The 22,357-nt window shown below is 36.2% G+C and overlaps 1 pseudogene; it reads left to right on the top strand.

Moving 5' to 3' along the window:
* Positions 1-21,818, top strand: part of LOC125124564 (tubulin polyglutamylase TTLL5-like) — a 30,709-nt pseudogene extending 8,891 nt beyond the window's left edge.
* The last annotated feature ends 539 nt before the right edge of the window (positions 21,819-22,357 follow it).

Genomic DNA, 22,357 nt, shown 5'->3' with positions numbered 1-22,357 from the left:
ATTGTAAATTGGTGCAACCACTGTGGAAAGCAGTATGGAGATTCCTTAGAAAAGTCAAAATAGAACTATCATTTGATCTAGCAATCCCACTCCTGGGCATCTATCCAGAGAAAACCATGACTCGCAAATACACATGTACTCTGATGTTCATTGCAGCACTCTTTGCAATAGCCAAGACATGGAAACAACCTAAATGACCATCGACAGAGGAGTGGATCAAGAAGATGGGGTACATATACACAATGGAATATTACTCAGCCATTAAATGGAATGAAACAGTGGCATTTTTAGCAACATGGATGGACCTAGAAATTGTCATACTAAGTGAAGTCAGCCATACAATGAGACACCAATATCAAATACTTTCACTGACATGTGGAATCTGAAAAAAGGCCAGACTGAACTACTTTGTGGAAGAAAGACATGCTGACTCACAGACATTGAAAAACTTATGGTTTCCAAAGGAGACAGCTAGGGGGGTGGGGGGATGTACTTGGGCTGTGGGATGGAAATCCTGCAAAATCAGATTGTTATGATCATTATACAACTACAGATGTGATAAATTCATTTGAGTAATAAAAAATTTCAAAACAAAACAAAAACATCAAACAAAAAAAATCAAATAACAGTGGGTTTCTCATCAGAAAGTATAAAATCCATAAGCAATTGGCACAAGATTCTCCAAATGTAGGAGGAAAAGAATTATAAATCCAGAATTTTATACACAGAAAACACATTCTTAAGAAATAAAGGTGAGGGAGTTTCCCATTGTGGCACAGTATAAATGAATCTAACTAGTATCCATGAGGATGCAAGTTTGATCTCTGGCTTTGCTCAATGGGTTGGGGATCCCACATTGCTGTTGCTGTGGCTGTGGTCAGCAGTTGCAGGTCCTATTCAACCACTAGCCTGGGAAATTCCATATGCAGTGCATGTGGCCCTAAAATGAAAAGTCAAAGAAGAATAAAAAGAAACAAAGGGGAAATGAGGACAATTTTGAATTAAGGAAAAACTAAAAACTAAGCATATGTCATAAGCTAACCTATCTAAACAGATAATTAAAAGACATTCTTAAGACAGTAAGAAAATGATATTTTGATAAGATTATCATACTGAGTGAAGTAACAAAGTCAAACATAAATATCACTTATATGTGGAATCTGAAAAGAGGATATAAATTAACTTATTTGAAGAACAAAAACAGATGCATAGACTTTGAAAACAGATTTGTAATTACCAAAGGGGAGCAATGGACTAGGCATTTGTGATTGGATTACGCAGACTGTGGTGTATGGAATGACTGGCCAATGGGGAACTGTTGTATATCATTGAGAACTCTACCCAATATTCTGTGATAATCTAAATGGGAAAAGAATATGAAAGAGGGAGTTCTCACCGTGGTACAGCAGAAATGAATCTGATTAGGAACCATGATGTTGTGGGTTCAATCCCTTGCCTCGCTCAGTGTGTTAAGGATCCAGTGTTGCCAGGAGCTGTGGTGTAGGTCACAGACTCCTCTTGGATCTGGCATTGCTGTGTCTGTAGCATAGGCCAGCATCCAGAGCTTCAATTAGACCCCTAACCTGAGAACCTCCATATGCCTCAGGTGTAGCCCTAAAAAGGCAAAAGAAAAGAAAAAAAGAATATGAAAGAGAATGGATGTGTGTATATGTATAACTGAATCACTTTGCTATACAGCAGAAATTATCACAACATTCTGAATCAACTATACCCGAATAAAACATTAAAAATAAAAGGAAAATCAAAGTCAAATAAATTTAAGAAATCCACAGGTTGAGAGATGACTTTCACATTTATTTCACACACACATACACATACACATACACATGAATTCCATTATAAAAAATATTATTTTCAACAAATGATGACAGACAACAGGATACCTCATGAGAAGTTTGACTTCAACCTATGAATATATACAAAATGTTTTTTGAGAGGGACAAATTTCCAGAAAGACACACATTACCATAATCGACATTTGAAGATAAAGGCAATATAAACAGTTATATAACATATAAAGTGATTGGATTAGTAACAAATTCTATCCACAAAGAAAAACCCAAACTCAGATGATTTCACTAGAGAATTCAACAACATATGTGAAGGAGAATTAAGAACATTTTTTTTCAACAAACTCTTTTGAAAACGTGAAAAGGAATGTATACTTCTTACCATAATGTATGATGCCAGTATTTACTCACCTCAAAGTCTTACAGAGACAAGAAAAGAAAAATACAGGTCTTTTGTATGATAGCCCTTGTGAATGCTGACACATGAAATCCTTAGCAAAATACTAGAAATCCCAGTTTAAAAGGAATCTACACTATGACCAAATGAACTTTATTCCAGGAGTATCAGGTTGGATTAACATCTTATAATCAACTAATGCAGTACACTGTATTTATAGAAAAATTTTAAAAAATAATGATTTCAATAGATGTATAGAAAGCATTTGAAGAAAATCAAAAAATTTGAAATAGAAAGGAAATTCTTAACCTAGTAAAGAACATCTATGAGAAATATACATCCAATGTCTATATTAATGGTGAAATTCTGCTTTCTAAGAGCTTGAATTAGACAAAGATGTACGTTCTCAGCACTTTTATTTCCAACACTGTACTAAAAATTCTTGTCAGGATAAAGAGTCAAAATAATAAATACAAAACATCCAAATTGGAAAGGAAGTATTAATCAATCACAGATGACATGATTTTGCATATGTAAATATGACATATATTAAAACAATATTGGAACCAATAAATGAGTTAATTAGAGTTCCCATTGTGGTGCAGTGGAAACAAATCTGACTAGTATCCATAAGGATGCAGGTTTGCTCTCTGGCTTTGCTCAGTAGGTCAGGGATCTGGTTTGGTCACAGATCTATGACCTGGTGTAGGTCACAGACATGGCTTGGATCCTGCATTGCTGTGGCTATGGCATAGGCCAGCAATGGTAGCTCCAATTCAATCCCCAGCCTGGGACCTTCCATATGCCATGGGTGTGGCCCTAAAAAGCAATAAATAAATAAATAAATAAATATGAGTTTATTAAGGTCTCAGAGTATAATGATAAATATGAAAAAACTGATTATAAATCTATACAACTAAAATTTAAAAATTATAAATAAATATAAAATAATTTTATTTGCTATAGAACAAAAAATTATAAATTATATGCAAATAACCATGATTTTAAAGAAGGACAAAACTTATATTTTGAAATGTATGCAACAATTTTGAAAGAAATTAATGATCAAAAACACTCAGGATATATCCTACGCTCATGATCAAAGAAGGGCAAACACTCAGGATATATCCTATGCTCATGATCAAAGAAAGACAAAACTTATATTTTGAAAAGTATGCAATGGTCTTGAAAGAAATTAATGATCAAAACACTCAGGATATATCCTATGTTCATGTCTCTGGAAGATATATTGTTACAAACATTACTTCAAAATTTGACCTACAGATTCAACCAAAACCTAGCAGCATCTTTAGCTGGCTCCTTTGATGAAACTGATAAGCTGATTATAAATGTATATAGAATTGTATGAGACCAAGAATATCCAAGAAAATCTTGTAAAAGAACATATTTTGAAGAGATTTTTCCAATTTCAATACTTACTGTGAAGCCACAATAATCAAGAGAGTGTGGTACTGGTATAAGTAAAGACATCCAAATCAATGGAATAGAATTGAGAGTCCAGAAATAAACAAATGTCTATAGTAAATTGATTTTAGGCGAGTTTACCAGACAATTAAATAGGAGTAAGAATAATCTCATCAATAAAATGTATCAGGGCTATAAAATAATCACGTAAAAAAAAGAAATTAGATTCTTACTTCACAGCATGTATAAAAATCATCTAAGGCCATATGAAATATCTAAATGTAAGTGTTGTAACACTCTTCAAATAAAGCATAATTGTACATCTTCATAATGCTAGCTTTTCAATGATTTCTTTGATATGACATTGAAAGCAGGAACACCAAAAAATAAATATCAGACTTCATCAAAAATAAAGACTTCTGTGAATCAAAAGACACTAGAAATAATGAAAATAAAGGTACACAAATCATATATCAGATAGAATATTTTCATCAGGCATCCATAAAAATCCATAAATAATGAAAGTTTAAAAATATTCAAAGAAGGGATATCAGAAAAATGTTGGAAAGGAACCCCCTGCTCATATCTCCCATAGCAACAATACATTTTTAGCTTTCTACAGACAAAAGTGTCTTTTTAAGAGTTCTACGATCCAAGTAGAAAGTTGCAAAAAAATACAAAACAGAAAACAAAAAATAACCCAGCAGAACCCATGTTCAAGGTGGGCCATTTTGAAAACTGAGGTTGATTTCCAGGCAGCAAGCTCACAAGCTACTGGTCTACAGACCTGCAAATGCTAGGCCATTTGGGGACTCAGCTACATTCCTCTCTGGCCATGGTCCTGCCACTAGCACTATTTATCAAGGGACTTCAGAGGAATTATGCCCACCTGTGACTTCAAAAATCCCTTTGATCTCAGTCCTTGCTGTGGACCCCATAGAAGCTGATAGTATAATTCAGACTCCTCATATCTATGGTCTTCAAAAATCCTACCTCCCAGAAACCAAACTGGGGATACAACTGTCCATGACCTGGAGATAGGGCACTGAATTCTGCCAAACAATGGATGCTAAAACATCCCTGTAACCCAGTCATGGTCCAGGGACATTTCTGATAGCAGGCATGCCTATCTATGGCCTGAGAGGCATGTGTGTAGAAATTAATTTATGTTGTGGGTTGTCTTGGACCCTGAAGCAGCCTTAGGAGCCATTGTGTCCCCTGACACTGAAGAATATTGTGATTGAACTGGAAAAAAGTTATCCAAGACTTTCAACAGCAGAATCAATCAAACAGAAAAAAAAAATACAAGAACTCATAGATCATTTGAAATTAGAAAAACAGAGAGTTTCCATTATGGTTCAGCAGAAACAAATCTGACTTGTATCCATGAGGATGCAGGTTTGATCCCTGGCCTCACTTAGTGGGTAGGGTATCCAGCATTGCTGTGAGCTGTGGTGTAGGTTGCATATGTGGTTTGGATCCTGTATTGCTTGGCTGTGGTGTAGGCCGGCGACTGTAGCTCTGATTCAACCCCTAGCCTGGGAACTTCAATATGCTGTGGGTGCTGCCCTAAAAATCCAGAAAAAAAGAAAGAAATTAGAAGAACAAAACAAAAAATAAAAAATAAATAAAAAATGAACAATCACATGAGATTTATGTGACACCAACAAAGGAATAAATATTCACATAATGGGGGTCCCAGAAGGAAGAGAGTGAGAAAGGCATACATTTTTTAAAAAAATGACTAAAAACTACAAGTCATGGAAGGGATGTTGACATCTAGATGAAACTGAAAATACCCCAAGTAAGATCTATTCATAAAAGATAACCTCCAGACACAATACAATCAAATGGTTAGGATCCAAACACATTGAGAACAATTTGAAAGAATAAAGGGACAATATAGAAGGTAAACGTTATTAGTTTATCAGTGGGATTCTCAGCAAAAATCTTGCAGAGCAGAAGAGCAAGAGATGATAGTTTCATTTAGGGAACTAAAAAAAAGAAAGAAAGAAAAAAGAAAACTGACACCTTGAATATTATAGCTCTCAAAATTATCTTCCAATATTGAAGGGAACATGAACAAATTCCCAAACAAATGCTAAGAGATGTTATCACTATTAGTTTGCCTCAGGAGAAATGCTAAAGAGCTTTTTTTTTTTTTTTAGTTGAAATGAAAGAACAATAAGTAATAGCATAAAGACCTATGAGTATAAAAGTCACTAACAAAAGTAAATATATAGTTATATTCAGAATAATCTTTTTTGTAATTTTAAAAATTTTATTATTGCTGATTTAAAATGTTCTGACAATTTCTGCTCTACAGCAAAGTGACCCAGCTGTGTATAAGTATATATGTATATATGTATACACACATTCTTTTTCTTACATTATCCTCTGTCATGTTCCGTCACATGTGGGAGAGAGAATGATCTAATATAAGAATACTTCAGACCACCATGATAAAGTTAATATCACGATGAAATAATTTGCACAGTTTTTGTTTCTTAGTATACACTAAAGTTACTTTTACAGTAATCTGTAGTCTACTAAGTGCAATAGTGTTATGCCAAAAAAAAACAAAACAAAATAATTTATTGCTAAATCATGCTAACCAACATCTGACAATACAGGGTTTCCACAAATGTACAATTTTTTTTAAAAGGGCAATATCTGAAAAAACACAATAAAGCAAAGTGTAATACAAACATGTAAGCTTGTATTGTAATGGTGATGTGCAAATCAGTTTTAACTCTGGTAAAAAGATTAAAAGAGGAAAATGCCAGAGTAGTAGGACATGAGGCTCACCTCCTCCCACAAATACACTGAGAATGCATCTACATGTGGAAATATTTTCAGAGAAAACTTGCTAAACATGGACAAAAAACTTGATAGAGCAAGAAAAACTTTGCAAAACCATTTAGGACAAGGGAAAGAAGAAAGAAAAAAAATAGAGAAAAGAAGTAACAGAGGACCTGCACCTCTAGGAGGCAGCTGAAAAGAGGAAAAGCTCCTGCACCCCAGGGAGTTCCCCCACAAGCGAGGAGGTCATCCATGACAAAGGAGGGACTTCAGAGTATTGGAAGAGAACACAGCAATTGGTGTGAGGCAGTTACAATGGAAAAAAATCCCCAGTAAATGGTTATTACTACAGCAACTGATAACCATATATGGTGCCAGAAAGTATCAGGAACTAACACCTGGCCTTAGAAATTAAACTCAAAGAAAGAGCTGGGCTGGTTATATGGGAAAAAACTGGGGTTGGCCACACAGAAACAGCCAGGAGAGACTAGATATAGGGAAACCACAATTGAGGGTGTAAGTTGAGGCAACACAGTCAGGCTGAGAGGCTGGGCACCATTGCTTGGGAGTGCTGGAGGGATGGGACATGATCTAACACTACAGCCTTCTTCCCTGAAGATCTTCCAGGATGCAGGACAGTCTGCTTTAGTCCTCAGAGATACTCGGCAGCAATGGCTGCCTAGCAGCAGCTGGGAAGCAGCCCCACCCTTAAGACTACAGAGGGAATAAGAAAGGCTCCAAGGCTCCTCCAGTGGCTCCCACCCTAGCCCCCTCTTTTACAGGCCAAAAGAGCAGCAAGAGAGCCACCTACACACATTCCCTGTAGAAAACACAAACTACCTGACTGGGAAACATGCAAGTTCCATGGCTCTGGCCAGTGCTTCTGCAAAGAAAGAATAGAGAGAGATTGTCAGAGTGGCCAAACAAGTGGAGTGACTGCAGAATGGTGTCTGCCCCTACAGCTACAGAGAGCAAACCCAAGAGCCTCCCCAGTAAAGCGAGGGGCTGCAGGAAAAGCTACTGACATTGCCAGCTACAGGAAATAGTCCTGAGTGCTAACTGGTAGCAAGAGGTGCTGCAAGAGCCACTGCTGCCCCAGCATGCTACAAAAGCAATTCTGTGAACTGTGAATCACTGTCACCCTCCTCACAGACTCTCCATCACTAGCAGCTACAAAGCCCCATGGAGAGGTGGTGTGATACTGCTGTTCCCATCAAGTACTCTGGGTATACATGAACCTCTACCATCCACAGGAACTTTAGGACTGGGTGCCTGCTACTACATCTACCTACATGGTATCAATGGGGACAATAAACAGAAAAGTAGGCGTTATGAGATGAAAAAGAAGTAGCTTTCAGACAACGGAACAAGACAAAAACACATAAAAACAACTAAATCATGAGAAGATAGGCAATCTACCTGAAAAAAAAAATCAGAGTGATGATAGTAAAGATGATCCAATGTATTGGAAAAAAAACTAAGTGGAGACACAGACTGTGAAGTTAAAAGTAATGTTTACTAAAGAGCTAGAGGATTAAAAGTCAAGTAAACTAAGATAAATATCACAATATATGAATTAAAAAATATACCAGAAGGAATCAATAGTAGAATAATGGAGACAGAAAAACAAATAAGTATGTTGGAAGAAAGAGTGGTGGAAATCACTGCCACAGAAATGAAAGATTGTAAAGTACTAAGGAGAGTCTAAGAGACCTCTGGCACAACATTAAACTTACCAACATTCTCATCAGAGGAGTTCCAGAAGGGGAAGAGAGAGAGAAGTCCAGAGAAAAGATTTGAAGAGATTATACCCCCAAACTTCCCTAATATGGGAAAGGAAACTCTCACTCAAGTTGAGGAAGAACAGAGAATGCCATACAGGATAAACCTAAGGAGAAACACAGCAAGACACGTGCTAATTAAACTGACCAAAATTAACTACAAAGAAAAAATAATAAAAGACACAAAGGAAAATCAACGTATAATACACAACAGAATCTCCATAAGGATAAAACCTGAATTTTCAGCAGAGACTCTACAAGTCAGAAGGGAGTGGCAAGATATATTGGAGGTGAAGAAGAGGAGGAACATGGAACCAAATACTCTCATTCAGATCTGATGTAAACATCAAAAGCTTTTCAGACAAGCAAAAGCTATGAGAATTCAGCACTTTAAAACCAGCTTACAACAACTACTAAAGGAACTTCTGTAAGCAGAAAAGGAAAAGCCACAATTAGAAACAAGAATATTACACATGGGAAAAAAAAAAAAAACTCGCCTGTAGAGGCAAAGATAATATAAAAGTAGGAAATCACCCACTGACAAATATGATATCAAAACAAGCAAGCATGAGAAGAGGAGAGGACAAATGCAGAACACTGAAAATGCATTTGTAATCATGACACAAGCAACCAGTAATAATTCTGCACAAATATAGATTGTATATCAAAATATAATGGGAACCACAAATCAAAATGTAATGGGAACCACAAATCAAAAATTATAACACATAAAAAGTAAAAACAATCCAAATATAACATGGTCAGTAAATCGAAAGAGAGAAAACAAGAGAATAAGGGAAGAAAAAAAGACCTGAAATAAACAATTAAGAAAATGGCAATAAGTACATACTTATTCATATTTACATTTAATGTGAATTGATTAAATGCTCAGACTAAAAGACACAGACTGGCTGAATGGATACAAAAGCAAGACCCATTTATGCTGATAACAAGCGACCCATTTCAGATATGACACATACAGACTTAAAATGAGAGGGTGGAAGAAGATATTACATGAAAATGGAAGTCAAAGGAAAGCAGGACTAGCAATACTCATATCAGACAAAATAGATTTTAAAATAAAGTCACAAGAGACAAAGAAGGACAATACATGATCAAAGGATCCGTATAAGAAGATATAACAATAGTAAATACATATGCAGCCAACCCAGGAACATTTCAATATATATGGTGACCATTAACTGCCATAAAATGAGAAATTGACAGCAACAAAATAATAGTGGGGGACTTCAACGCCCCACTTACAGCAATCAACAGATCATTCAGACAGAAAAATCAATGAGGAAACACAGACCTTAAATGACACACTAGACAAGATAAATTTAAGTGATATTTATAGAACATTAAATCCCAAATCAGCAGAATACATATATTGTCAAGAGTGCATGGAATATTCTCCAGGATATATCACATCTTGGGTCATGTATGTGATCTTGTATATAGTAATGTGTATATATTACTATATTTTATATATAGTAATGTGTATATGTTAATCCCAAACTCCTAATTTATCCCCCCACATTTCCCCTTTATAACCATAAATTTATTTTCAAATCTGTAAGTCTGTTTCTGTTTGTAAATAGGTTCATTTGTATTCTGTTTTTAATGTTCCACATATTAGTGATCTCATATATTTGCATTTGACTTACTCCACCTAGTATGATAATCTCTCAATCCATCTATGTTGCTGTAAATGGAATTTTTTCATTCTTTTGAGGGGCGGTTATATTCCATTGTGTAGATGTTGCTGTAAATGGTATTTTTGCATTCTTTTGAGGAGGGGTTATATTCCATTCTGTAGATGTACCACATTTTTTTATCCATACATCCGTCAATGGACATTTAGTTTACATTTCTTTACATCAATGTCTTATCAATTGTAAATAGCACTGTGATGAACACTGAGGTGCAATATTCCTTCTCAGAATTGCTTTGGCTATTAGGTTTCCTTCATGTTTCCCTACAAATAATTTTTTTTTGTTCTTGTTCTATAAAAAAGTCACTGGTAATTTGATTAGATTGCATCAAATCAATAGATTGCCTTGGGTAGAATGGTTGTTTTGACAATATTGATTTTTCCAATCCAATAACATGGCATATCTTTCTATCTGTGTCATCCTCAATTTCTTTCATCTGTGTCTTAGAGGTTTCAGAGGATAGGTCTCTTATCTCTTTAAGTAGGCTTATTCTTATTCATTTTATTCTTTTTAATGTCATGATAAATTGGATGGATTTCTTAATTTCTCTTTCTGATCTTTCATTGTTAACATATTGAAATTCAAGAGATTTGTTTATATTAACATTTATCCTGAAACTTTATTAAATTTATTGATGAGTTCTAGTAGTGTAATGGTAGCATCCTTAGGATTTCTATGTATACTATCACAAAATCTGCAAACAGTGATGATTTTTGCTTCTTGGTTTCCAAATTAAATTATTTTTTATTTTTCTTCTGTGATTACTATAACTAGGACTTCTATCCTATGTTGAATAAAAGTGGTGAGAGTGTACATCCTTTTCTTATTCCTGCTCTTAGAGGAAATACTTTTAGTTGTTTGCTTTTGAGAATGTTAGCTGTGGGTTTATCTTATATGTTCTTTTTTATTTTATTTTTTAAATTTTTTATTTATGATTGAGTTAAAATGTTCTGTCAATTTCTGTTGTACAGCAAAGTGACCCAGTCATACACACACATACACACATACATTCTTTTTCTCACATTATCCTGCATCATGCTCCTTCACAATTTATTAGATATATAGTTCTCTGTGCTGTAGAGCAGGATCTAATTGCCCTTCCACTCCAAATGCAAGAGTTTTCATCTACTAACCCCAAATTCCCAATTCATCACATCTCTCCCCTTCCCCTCCTGGACAAGAGAAGTCTTTTCTGAGGGGGAGAGGAAGGAAACATATCCATGATTTTTTCTGTTTTGTAGATAAATCATTTGTGCCATATTTTAGATTCCACATAGATTTTTGTCTTATATATGCTGAGGAGTGGGATTGCTGGGTCATATGGTAGTTCTAAATTTAGTTTTCTGAGGTACCTCCTTACCATGTCCCATAGAGGTTGTACCAATTTACATTCCCACCACCAATGTAGGAGGCTTCCCTTTTCTCCACAGCCTCTCCAGTATTTCTTATTTTTTGACTTGTTAATGATGGCCAGTCTAATTGGTGTCAGGTGGTACCTCATAGTAGTTTTGATTTGCATTTCTCTAATAATTAGTGTTGTTGAGCATTTTTTCATGTGCCTTCTGACCATATGTATGTCTTCTTTGGTGAAATGTCTATTTAGGCCTTCTGCCCATTTTTCAGTTGGCTTGCTTGTTTTTTTGTTGTTGAGTTGTATGAGTTGTTTGTATATTTTGGAGATTAAACCTTTGAGTTGAGTCATTTGATAAAATTTTCTCACATTATGTGGGTTGTCTTTTGTTTTCAAAACAGTTTCCTTTACTGTGCAGAAGTTTTTATGTTTAATTAGGTCCCATTAGTTTAGTTGTGTCTTTATTGTCATTATTGTAGGAGGTGGATCAAAAAAGATGTTGCTGGAGTTCCCGTCATGGCGCAGTGGTTAACGAATCCGACTAGGAACCATGAAGTTGCGGGTTCGGTCCCTGCCCTTGCTCAGTGGGTTAACGATCTGGCATTGCCTTGAGCTGTGGTGTAGGTTGCAGACACGGCTCAGATCCCACATTGCTGTGGCTCTGGCTTAGGCCGCTGGCTACAGCTCCGATTTGACCCCTAGCCTGGGAACCTCAATATGTCGCGGGAGCGGCCCAAGAAATAGCAAAAAGACAAAAAAAAAAAAAAGATGTTGCTGGTATTTGTGTCAAAAAGAATTTTCCTCTATGAGGTTTAAAGTGTCTGACCTAAAATTTAGGTCTTTAATTCATTTTGAATTTATTTTTTGTATGGTGTTAGAAAATGTTCTCATTTCATTCTCTTACATGAAATTGTTCACTTTTCTCAGCACCATTTATTGAAGAGACTGTCTTTCCTCTACTGTATGTTCGTGTTTTCTTTGTCATAGATTAATTGACCATAGGTGTTTGGGTTTCTTTCTGGGCTTTCTCTCCTTTTACATTGATCTATATTTATATTTCTGTTTTTGTGCCAGTACAATATTTTATTGACGACTGTAGCTTTGTAGTAGTCTGAAGTCAGGGATCCTGATTTCTCCAGTTCTGTGTTTTTTTTTTTTCCAATATTACTTCAGCTATTCAAGGTCTTTTGTGTCTCCACACAAATGTTAAAATATTTTGTGCTAGTTCTATAAAGAATGTCATTGGTAATTTGATAGTGATTGCATTAATTCTGTAGAGTGCCTTAGAAAATATTGTCGTTTTGACTATAGTGATTCTTCCAATCCAAGAGCATGGTATATTTTTCCATCTTTGTCTTCTTTGATTTCTTTCATCAGTGTCTTATAATTTTCAAAATACACGTCATTTGTCTCTTTAGGTAATTTTATTCATTAGTATTTCATATTTTTATATTTTTATTTTTTCATTATAGCTGGTTTACAGTGTTCTGTCAATGTTCTAATGTACAGCATGTTGACCAAGTTACACATACATGTATAGATTCGCCACAAGTGATTAGACATAGTTTCCAGTGCTATGCAGCAGGATTTCATTGCTCATCCATTTCAAAGGCAACAGTCTACATCTATTAACCCCAGGCTCCCAGTCCATCCCATTCCCTCCCCCTCCCTCTTGACAACCACAAGTCTGTTCTCTGAGTCCATGATTTTCTATTCTATGGAAAGGGTCATTTGCGTACTATATTAGATTCCAGATATGTGATATCATCTGGTATTTGTCTTTCTCTTTCTGATTTACTTCACTCAATATGAGTCTCAAATTCCATCCATGTTGCTGCAAATGGTGTTATTTTGTTCTTTATGGCTGAGTAGTATTCCATTGTGTATATATATATATATAAAACACTTCTTCCTAATCCAATCATCTGTTATTGGACATTTAGTTTGTTTTCTTGTCTTGGATATTGTGAATAGAGCTTCAATGAACATGCATATGCATGCCTTTTTCAAGGAAAGCTTTGTCTGGATATATGCCCAAGAGTAGGATTGCTGGGTCATATGGTAGTTCTATATATAGTTTTCTAGGTACCTCCATAATGTTTTCCCTAGTGGTTGTACTAGCTTTCATTCCCATCAACAGTGCAGGAGGGTTCCCTTTTCTCCATACCCCTTCCAGCATTTGTTATTTGTGGACTTATTAATGATGTCCATTCTGACTGGTGTGAGGCAATGGCATGAAACTAGAAATAAACCACAGGAAAAGAAATGAGAAAAAATGCACTGCATGGAGACTTAACAACATGCTCCTAAAAAAACCAATGGGTCAATGAGGAAAACAAGAATGAAATTTAAAAATACCTCGAGACAAATAATGATGAAGACACAACCACACTGAATTTATGGGATCCTCCAAAGGAAGTGTTCAGAAGGAAATTCATAGCAATACAGGCATTCTCCCAAAGAGAAGAAAAATCTCAAATTGACAACCTAACCCAACACCTAAATTAATTAGAAAAAGAAGAACAAACAAAACCTGAAGTCAGCAGAAGGAAGGAAATCATAAAGATCAAAGAGGAAACCAATAAAATAGAGATTCAAAAAACAATAGAAAAAGTCAATAAAACTAAGAGCTTGTTCTTTGAAAAGGTAAACAAAATTGATAAACCTCTGTCTAGACTCACCAAGAAGAGGAGAGAGAAAACCCAAATAAGCAAAATGACATGAAAAAGGAGAAATCAAAATGTATATTATATAAATACAAAAAAATCATGAAATAATACTATGAACAATTGTATACCAACAAATTCGACAACCTGGAAGAAATGGACAACTTTCTAGAGACTTACAGCCTGCCAAAACTGAATCAAGATCAACTGAACACACTGATCACTAGAAATGAAATTGAATATGTCATAAAAACACTCCCTACAAATAAAAGTCCAGGACCAGATGGCTTCACAGGCACATTCTACCAAACATACAAAGAGGAATTTATACCCATCCTCCTTAAACTTTTTCAAAAGGTTGAAGAAGAAGGAACACTCCCAAAGACATTCTATGATGCCACCATCAGCCTAATACCAAAACCAGACAAAGATACCACTAAAAAAAAAAAAAAAACTATAGGCCAATATTTTGATGAATATAGATGCAAAAATTCTCAACAAAATTCTAGCTACCTGAATCCAGCAACATATAAAAAAGATCATATGCCAGGACCATGTGGGAGTCATCCTAGGTTCACAAGGATGGTTCAACATACACAAATCAACCAATGTCATATACCACATTAACAAAAATCAAAAACCACATGATCATCTCAATAGATGCAGAAAAAGCATTTGACAAAATCCAACATTCATGATGAAAACACTTACTAAAGGGTGTACAGAGGGAACATAATTTAACATAATAAAAGCCTTTTATGACAAAACCACAGCAAATACAGTACTCAATGGAGAAAAGCTGAAAGCCTTCCCACTAAAATCTGGAGCATGACAGGGATGCCCATTCTCAACACTGCTATTCAACACAGTTTTGGAAGCCTTAGGCCCAGCAATCAGACAAACAAAAGAAATAAAAGGTATCCAAATAGGAAGAGAAGAAGTAAAACACTGACTATATACAAATGACATGATACTATATATAGAAAACCCTAAAGACTCAACCCAAAAACTACCTGAACTGATCAACAAATTCAGCAAAGAGCAGGATATAATATTTACATTCAGAAATCAATCTCATTTCTGTATATTAACAGTGAAATATTAGAAAAGGAATACAGAAATACAATACCTTTTAATATTGCATCCTAAAAAAATCAAATAACTGGGAATAAACCTGACCAAGGAGGTGAAAGATTATATACTGAGTACTATAAAAAATTAATCAAGGAAATCATAGAAGATACAAAGAAATGGAAAGATATTCCATGCTCATGAGCTGGAAAAATTAATATTTTAAAAATGGCCATACTACCCAAAGCAATCTACAGATTCAACACAATCCCTATCAAATTACCTATGACATTTTTCACAGAACTAGAACAAACAATCCAAAAATTTACATGGAACCGCAAAAGACCCAGAATTGCCAAAGCAATTCTGAAGAACAAAAACCAAGCAGGAGGCATAACTCTCCCAGACTTCAGGCAATAGTACAAAGCCACAGTTATCAAGAAGCATGATACTGGTACCAAAACAGACATACAGACCAATGGAACAGAATAGAGAACCCAGAAATAAACCCAGACACCTACAGTTAATTAAGCTTTGACAAAGGAGGCAAGAACATAAAATGGGGAAAAGACAGTCTTTTCAGCAAGTATTTCTGGGAAACCTGGACAGCTGTATGCAAATCAATGAAACTAGAACCCACCCTCACACCATGCACAAAAATAAACTCAAAATGGTTTAAAGACTTAAATGTATGACAAGACACCATCAAACTCCTGGAAGGGAACATAGGCAACATATTCTCTGACATCAACCTTACAAATGTTTTCTTAGGTCAGTCTCACAAAGCTGCAGAAATAAAAGCAAAAATAAACCAATGGAACCTAATCAAACTGACAAGATTTTGCACAGCAAAGAAAGCAAAGACAAAACCAAAAGACAACTTACAGAATGGGAGAAATTAGTTTCAAATGATACAACTGACAAGGGCTTAATCTCTAGAATATACAAGCAACTTATATAACTCAACAGCAAAAAAGCCAATAACCTGCCGGGGTCCAGCCCCAACAGCCAGGAGACTACGAACAGGAGGAGGGGCTACAAACAGGCACGGAAAGAATTGGAGCCAACTCCCTCAGCAAGTGCTGCAGATGACCCATTTATTGAAAGGAGAGCATCAGCTTTTATACATTTTACTCTTATGCATGATTATACAAACAACAATATATGTTAATTTATTATTCCAAACTATTCTTTTAGTTTTAGATTTTAAATGAAGATTATGCACAAACTGTACTTTTATTCTTAAAAAATAAGTAAATAGCAAGCAGAATAATAGGTATCTAATTTTTACTTTAACAATGATTTGGCATAAGGTGATAGATATTCTTGCCTAAGCTACCTATTGTGCTCCTCTAGCAGGCATGAATAGCCATTGATGGAGAGTGGGGTATTCACACGTGGCTTGCTTTCGAGGTCAAACTGACCTCAAACCATAGTAGGTTGTGCGACCATAAACTGTCTTAAATAAACCTTATCTATTATAAAAAGCTTTATTAATTATAAAATTTATATATATCAAAAAAATCTTGCCAATTATAATAATAATTTCCACCTGCTGGGTCCCAACAGGTAGCGTATATTATAGGAAAAAATATGTCTTGTCTTATAATATCCACAATTGTTGGGCCATGGGCAACACCCAAACCACCCCCTAATCTGTCTCCATGGGGACGGACCAGAGTCCAACAAAGATCTCCAGGCCTACATGGCAGTTCTGCATAATATTTACTATTACTCCTCTGAAGGGAAACTTCCCATTCTTAGGAAAGTTCTTTATGCATGGTTCAATTGTTTTCAACCTATTTAACAAGGGCTTAGGTTCATAAGTAAATAATGTCCCATACTTGGGTGGAAGCTCAGGAATTTGAGAAAGTTCCCATATTATGAGCCAAGAATGACTCACAACACACATAAGCATCAGACAGAAAAGAAGCACAAGAATAGAAGAGGAAATCATATTTCAGAAATTTTTACTAAACAGGATCAACTGGGGGATTCTTTGAAATTGCTTTGCAGCTTCAGTTTCTTCAGCCTCTGCTGTAGCTTTGCTTACAGTTAGGCCTCACACAGGATTATTCGTCTTAGCCACTTTGTGGCTCCCAGCAATAAACCAACTGAAAAATGGGCAAAAGACCAGAATAGACATTTCTCCAAGGAAGATATACAGATGGCCAACAAGCAGATGAAAAAATGCTCAACATTGCAGATTATTAGAGAAATGCAAATCAAAGTATTTCATTTTTTATGCAATGATAAATGGGATTGTTTCCCTAATTTCTTTCTGATCTTTCATTGTTAGTTTATAGAAATGAAATCAATTTGTGTATTAATTTTGTATCCTGTGACTTTACCAAATTCACTGATGAACTCTAATAGTTTTTTTGTAGCATCATTAGGATATTCTAGGTATAGAATCATGCCATCTGCAAATAATGATAGTTTTACTTTTTAAATTTGGATTCCTTTTATTTCTTTTTCTTACCTGATTGCCATGGCTAGGACTTCCAAGGCTATGTTGAATAACATTTGGTGAAAGAGGACATCCTTGTCCTGTTCCTGATCTTAGTGGAAATGCTTTCACTTATTCAGCATTTAGAATGATATTAGCTGTGTGTTTGTCACGAATGGCTTTTATTATATTGAGGTAGTTTCCCTCTATGCCCACTGTCTTGAGAGTTTTTCTCAGGAATGGGTTTTGAATTTTGTCAAAGATTTTTCTGAATCTATTGAGAGGATCTTATATTTTTTATTTCTCAGTTTGTTGATGTGGTATTTCACATTGATAGATTTGTGGATATGGAAGAACACTTGCACTCCTGGGATAAATCTTACTTGATCATGGTGTATGATCTTTTTAATGTATATTTGTATGAAGTTTACTAATATTTTGTTGAGCATTTTTGTATCAATGTTCATTAGCAATATTGGATTATAATTTTCTTTTTTTGCGGTATCTTTTTCAGGTTTTGGTGTCAGGGCAGTGGTGGCTTCATAGAATGAGCTTGAGAGTGCTCCATCCTTTGCAGTTTTCTGGAAAAATTTTCAGTAGAAGAAGTTTTAACTCTTTGAATGTTTGGTAGGACTCAGCTATGAATGCATCAGGTCCTGGACTTTAGTTTTTTGGAAATTTTTAAATTACATTTTCAAATTCAGTACTTTTGATTGGTCTATTCACATTTTCTTTTTCTTCTTTCTCTCTCTCTCTCTCTTTTTTTTTTTTTAAGGGCCAGACCCAAGGTATACGGATGTTCCCAGGTTAGGGGTCAAATCGGAGCTGCAGCCACTGGCCTATGCCACAGTCACAGCAATGCCTGATCCAAGGTGCATCTGTGACCTACACAATAGCTCATGGCAATGCCAGATCTTAACCCACAGAGCAAGGTCAGGGATCGAATTTGCATCCTCATGGATGCTAGTTGTATTTGTTTCTGCTTATTTTCTATTTCTTCCTGATTCAGCCTCAGTAGCTTGAACATTTTGCAAGAATCTATTTTTTTCTAGGTTGTCCATTTTATTGGCATACAGTTGCTCATAGTAGTCTCTCTTAATCCTTTGTATTTCTGCATTGCCAGTTGCAACTTCTCCTTTTTCATTTCTAATTTTATTGATTTGACCCTTACACTTTTTTTCTTGATGAGTCTGGCTAATGGTTTATCAATTTTGTTGATCTTTTCAAAGAACCAACTTTTGGTTTCATCCATCTCCTGAATTGTTTTCTTTGTCTCTATCTTATTAATTTCAGCTCTAGTCTTTATTTTTTCTTTCCTTGTACTAATTTGGGGCTTTGTCTGTTCTTCCTTCTCTAGATGTTTAAGATGTAAGGTTAGGGTGTTTATTTGCATATTTTCTTCTTTCCTGAGATAAGATTGCATTGCTATAAACTTCCCTTTCAGAACTGATTTTGTTGTGTGTCGTAGGATTTTAATTGTTTTATCTTCATTGTCATTTTTCTCTATGTTTCTTTTCATTTCTTCTTTGATTTCTTCATGTCCAGTGATTGGCTAGTAGCATATTGTTTAGCTTCCAAGAATTTGTGTTTTTTGCTATTTTTTCTTTTAGTTTATTTCTAGTCTCATAGGATTGTGATCAGAAAAAAATGCTTGAAATAATTTCACTATTTTTTTAATTTATCAAGGCTTGATCTGTGGCCCAAGATATGATCTATCCTGGAGAATGCTCCTTGTGCACTTGCTGCTTTGGGGTGAAAAGTTCTGCATATATCAGTTAAGTCTATTTGGTCTATTGTATCACTTAAGGCCTGTGTTTCCTTGCTGATTTACTGTCTGGATGATCTGTCCATTGCTGTAAGTAGCTTATTAAACACTATTTTTGTGTTACTGTTAGTTTCCCCTTTTATGGCTCTTTGCAGTTGTCTTATATATTGTGCAGCCCCTATGTTGGGTGCATATATATTTAAAATGGTTATTTCTTCTTGTATTGATCCTTTAATCATTATGTAATGTCCTTTTCTCTTATGACCTTCTTTATTTTAAAATCTATTTTGTCTGATATGAGTATTGTTACCACTGCTTTTCTATAATTTCCATTTGTGTGTAACATTTGCTTCCATCCCCTCACTTTAAGTCTGTATATGTCCTTAGTTCTGAAGTGGGTCTCCTATAGACAGCATATATATGGGTCTTACTTTTGAATCCATTCAGCTAGTCTTTTTCTTTTAGTTGGAACATTTAACCTGTTTGCATTCAATGTAATTATGGATAAGTATGTGTTTATTGTCATTTACTTAATTTTGGGGGGAGATTTCTATTTTGGATCATTTTTTTTGTTTTTTTGTTTTTTTGCCCTTCCTCTTTTTGTTGTCTTTTTCTGAGATTTGCTGACCATGTTTAGTGTTATGTTTGGCTTGGTTTTTCTTGTATGCTAGTTAAGACACCATATATGTAAATGGGTGATTTCCTACCTTCAAATTATCTTTGCCTTTACCAGTGAGCCTCTTCATTTTTAACATTTGTGTTTCTAATTGTCGCTTTTCCTTTTCTGCTTGGAGAAGTTCCTTTAGTAGTTGATGTAGAGCTGGTTTGGAAGTGCTGAATTCTCTTAGCTTTTGCTTGTCTATGAAGCTTTCAATCTCTCCATCAAATCTGAATAAGAGCTTTGCTGGGTAGAGTAGTCTTGTTTCTAGTTTCCTCCTCTTCATCACCTCAAATATATTTTGCCACTCCCTTCTGGCTTGTAGAGTTACTGCAAAAAGATCAGCCATTATCCTGGCCCACCAGCTGGGTGACTTTATCATTGGGTACAACAAGGCAACAGAACAAATGGCTGAAAAGAAATTGAAGAAGAGACTTGAGGAAGAAGAGGAAGATGGGGTGAATACGGAAAACTTTCAGGAGTTCATCTGACAAGCAAGTGCAGCTGAACTGGAGGAGGCATTGACTTTTTATACCCAAAAAAAAACAAGTCTGCACATGTCTTCCTGGGGACTCATTCAAAAAGTTCTAAAAACAGCAACAGTTTTTCTGATAGCGGGGCAAAGTGTGATCACCCTGAAACAATGGAAGAAGTGAAAACAAAGCAGCCCAAGCAGCAACAGGCAACAGAAATTCACTCTGATAAATTATCTTGATTTACTACTTCAGCAGAAAAAGAAGCTAAATTAGTCTGTACCAATTCTTCCTCTGCTTCTTTCTCTGGTCCTGCTGCTGCTCTTCTGCAGAAAATTCCCAACACCCATGTGTCATCTATAATTGCCACCTCTGACTTCTCACCAGGGTCAGGCCACCATTCTTTTCTATCTCAGATTCCTCCAGCTCTTCCCAGCATGCCTCAGCAGCCAGCAGCTTTACTGAGCACAATCCCTGACAGTGCTTCTCCCAGCATACATCCTGGGACACAGAACTTATCAAGCCCCGCTGGCCCGCCACGCTGTCAATCAGGCAGTTACACCATTGGCCCCTTTTCCTCTTTCCAAAGTGTGGCACACATCTATAGCCAGAAACTGTCTCTTCAGCAAAGGCAGGTTCATTCCATCCAAACAAGCAGCATTCAGGAGTAGCCAAAACACAAAAGGAGGGAGAAGATGGTTCTTCATACAGCAGATGGTACAACCCAAGTATGGATACTGCTGATCTTCAGTGGCTAGCCGAGAAGCAGGCAGCAAGGCAGTATTCACTGTCCACTCACATCAGCCTCCTCACCCAGCAGGTAACAAACCTGAATTTGGCAAGTGGTATCATAAACAGAAGCAGTGCTCCAACTTCCCCCTCACTGCGGCCTGTCATCAGTCCTGGTGACCCAATGTGGCCAGTACAGTCAGACACCCACCTCCTGAGAGCCACACCACCCCTCCTGGAAGCAGGAGCCTCCAAACAGGTGGCTTTGCCTGGGAGGGAGAGGTGGAGAACAGTGCATATAGCAAGGCTACAGGGGTGGTTCCCCAGCACAAGTACCACCCCACAGCAGGCAGCTACCAACTCCATTTTGCCCTGCAACAGCTTGAACAGCAAAAACTGCAGTCCTGGCAGCTCCTGGACCAGAGTCGAGCCTGGCAACAGCCAATCTTTGACAGCTAGACACTACCTAACTCCAGTTTATGGACAGTAAATAATGGTGAAGCTCGCAGAATTTCAAGTGCCATAGACAGTGGCCAGAAGCCAACCACTCCCGGCCACAAAAAGTGGTGCCATGTACAAGTTCTTCCTCCTCCCTGGTCCCCAAACCACCATCCAGTCACAAACAAGTCTTCAGAAAGGCAACATCCCAGAGGACTTCCAAAGGATCCTCCATGGAAGGGCAGCTGAGTGGACTCCAGAGCAGCCTTATATGTGATTTATAGCTTCTCCCTTGTGGATCTTGATATTTTTCTTTTAACAATTTTTGTCAGTTTGATTAGTATATGTCTAGCTGTATTTCTTCTCGGGTTTATTTTGTATGGAATTCTCTGTACTTCTTCCACTTTAGTGAGATTTTCTTTTCCCATATTTGGGAAATTTTTGTTATAATCTCTTCAAATATTTTCTCTCTCTTCCCCTTCTGGAATCTCTGTAATGCAAATGTTGGTATGTTTAATGTTGTCACAGAAGTCTCTTAGACTTTCTTCAGGTTTTTTTTTTTTTCATTCTCTTCTCTTTATTTTCTGTAGCAGTGATTTCCACCTCTCTGTCTTCCACCTCACTTTTTCACTCTTTTGCCTCCATTAGCCTGCTATTGGTTCCTTCTAGATCATTTTTTCATTTCAGCCATTTCAATATTCATTTTGTTCTTCGAACACTCTAGCTCTTTGTTAAACATCTCTTTTAAGTCCTCAATCTGTGTCTCCATTCTTTTTCCAAGATCTTGGATCATCTTTACTATCATCACTCTGAATTCTTCTTT

Source organism: Phacochoerus africanus, chromosome 4, assembly GCF_016906955.1.
Source record: "Phacochoerus africanus isolate WHEZ1 chromosome 4, ROS_Pafr_v1, whole genome shotgun sequence".
NCBI classification, from domain to species: Eukaryota; Metazoa; Chordata; class Mammalia; order Artiodactyla; family Suidae; genus Phacochoerus; species Phacochoerus africanus.
Note: the sequence above shows the minus strand (reverse complement) of the source record. Positions and strands in the feature narration are given on the sequence as shown.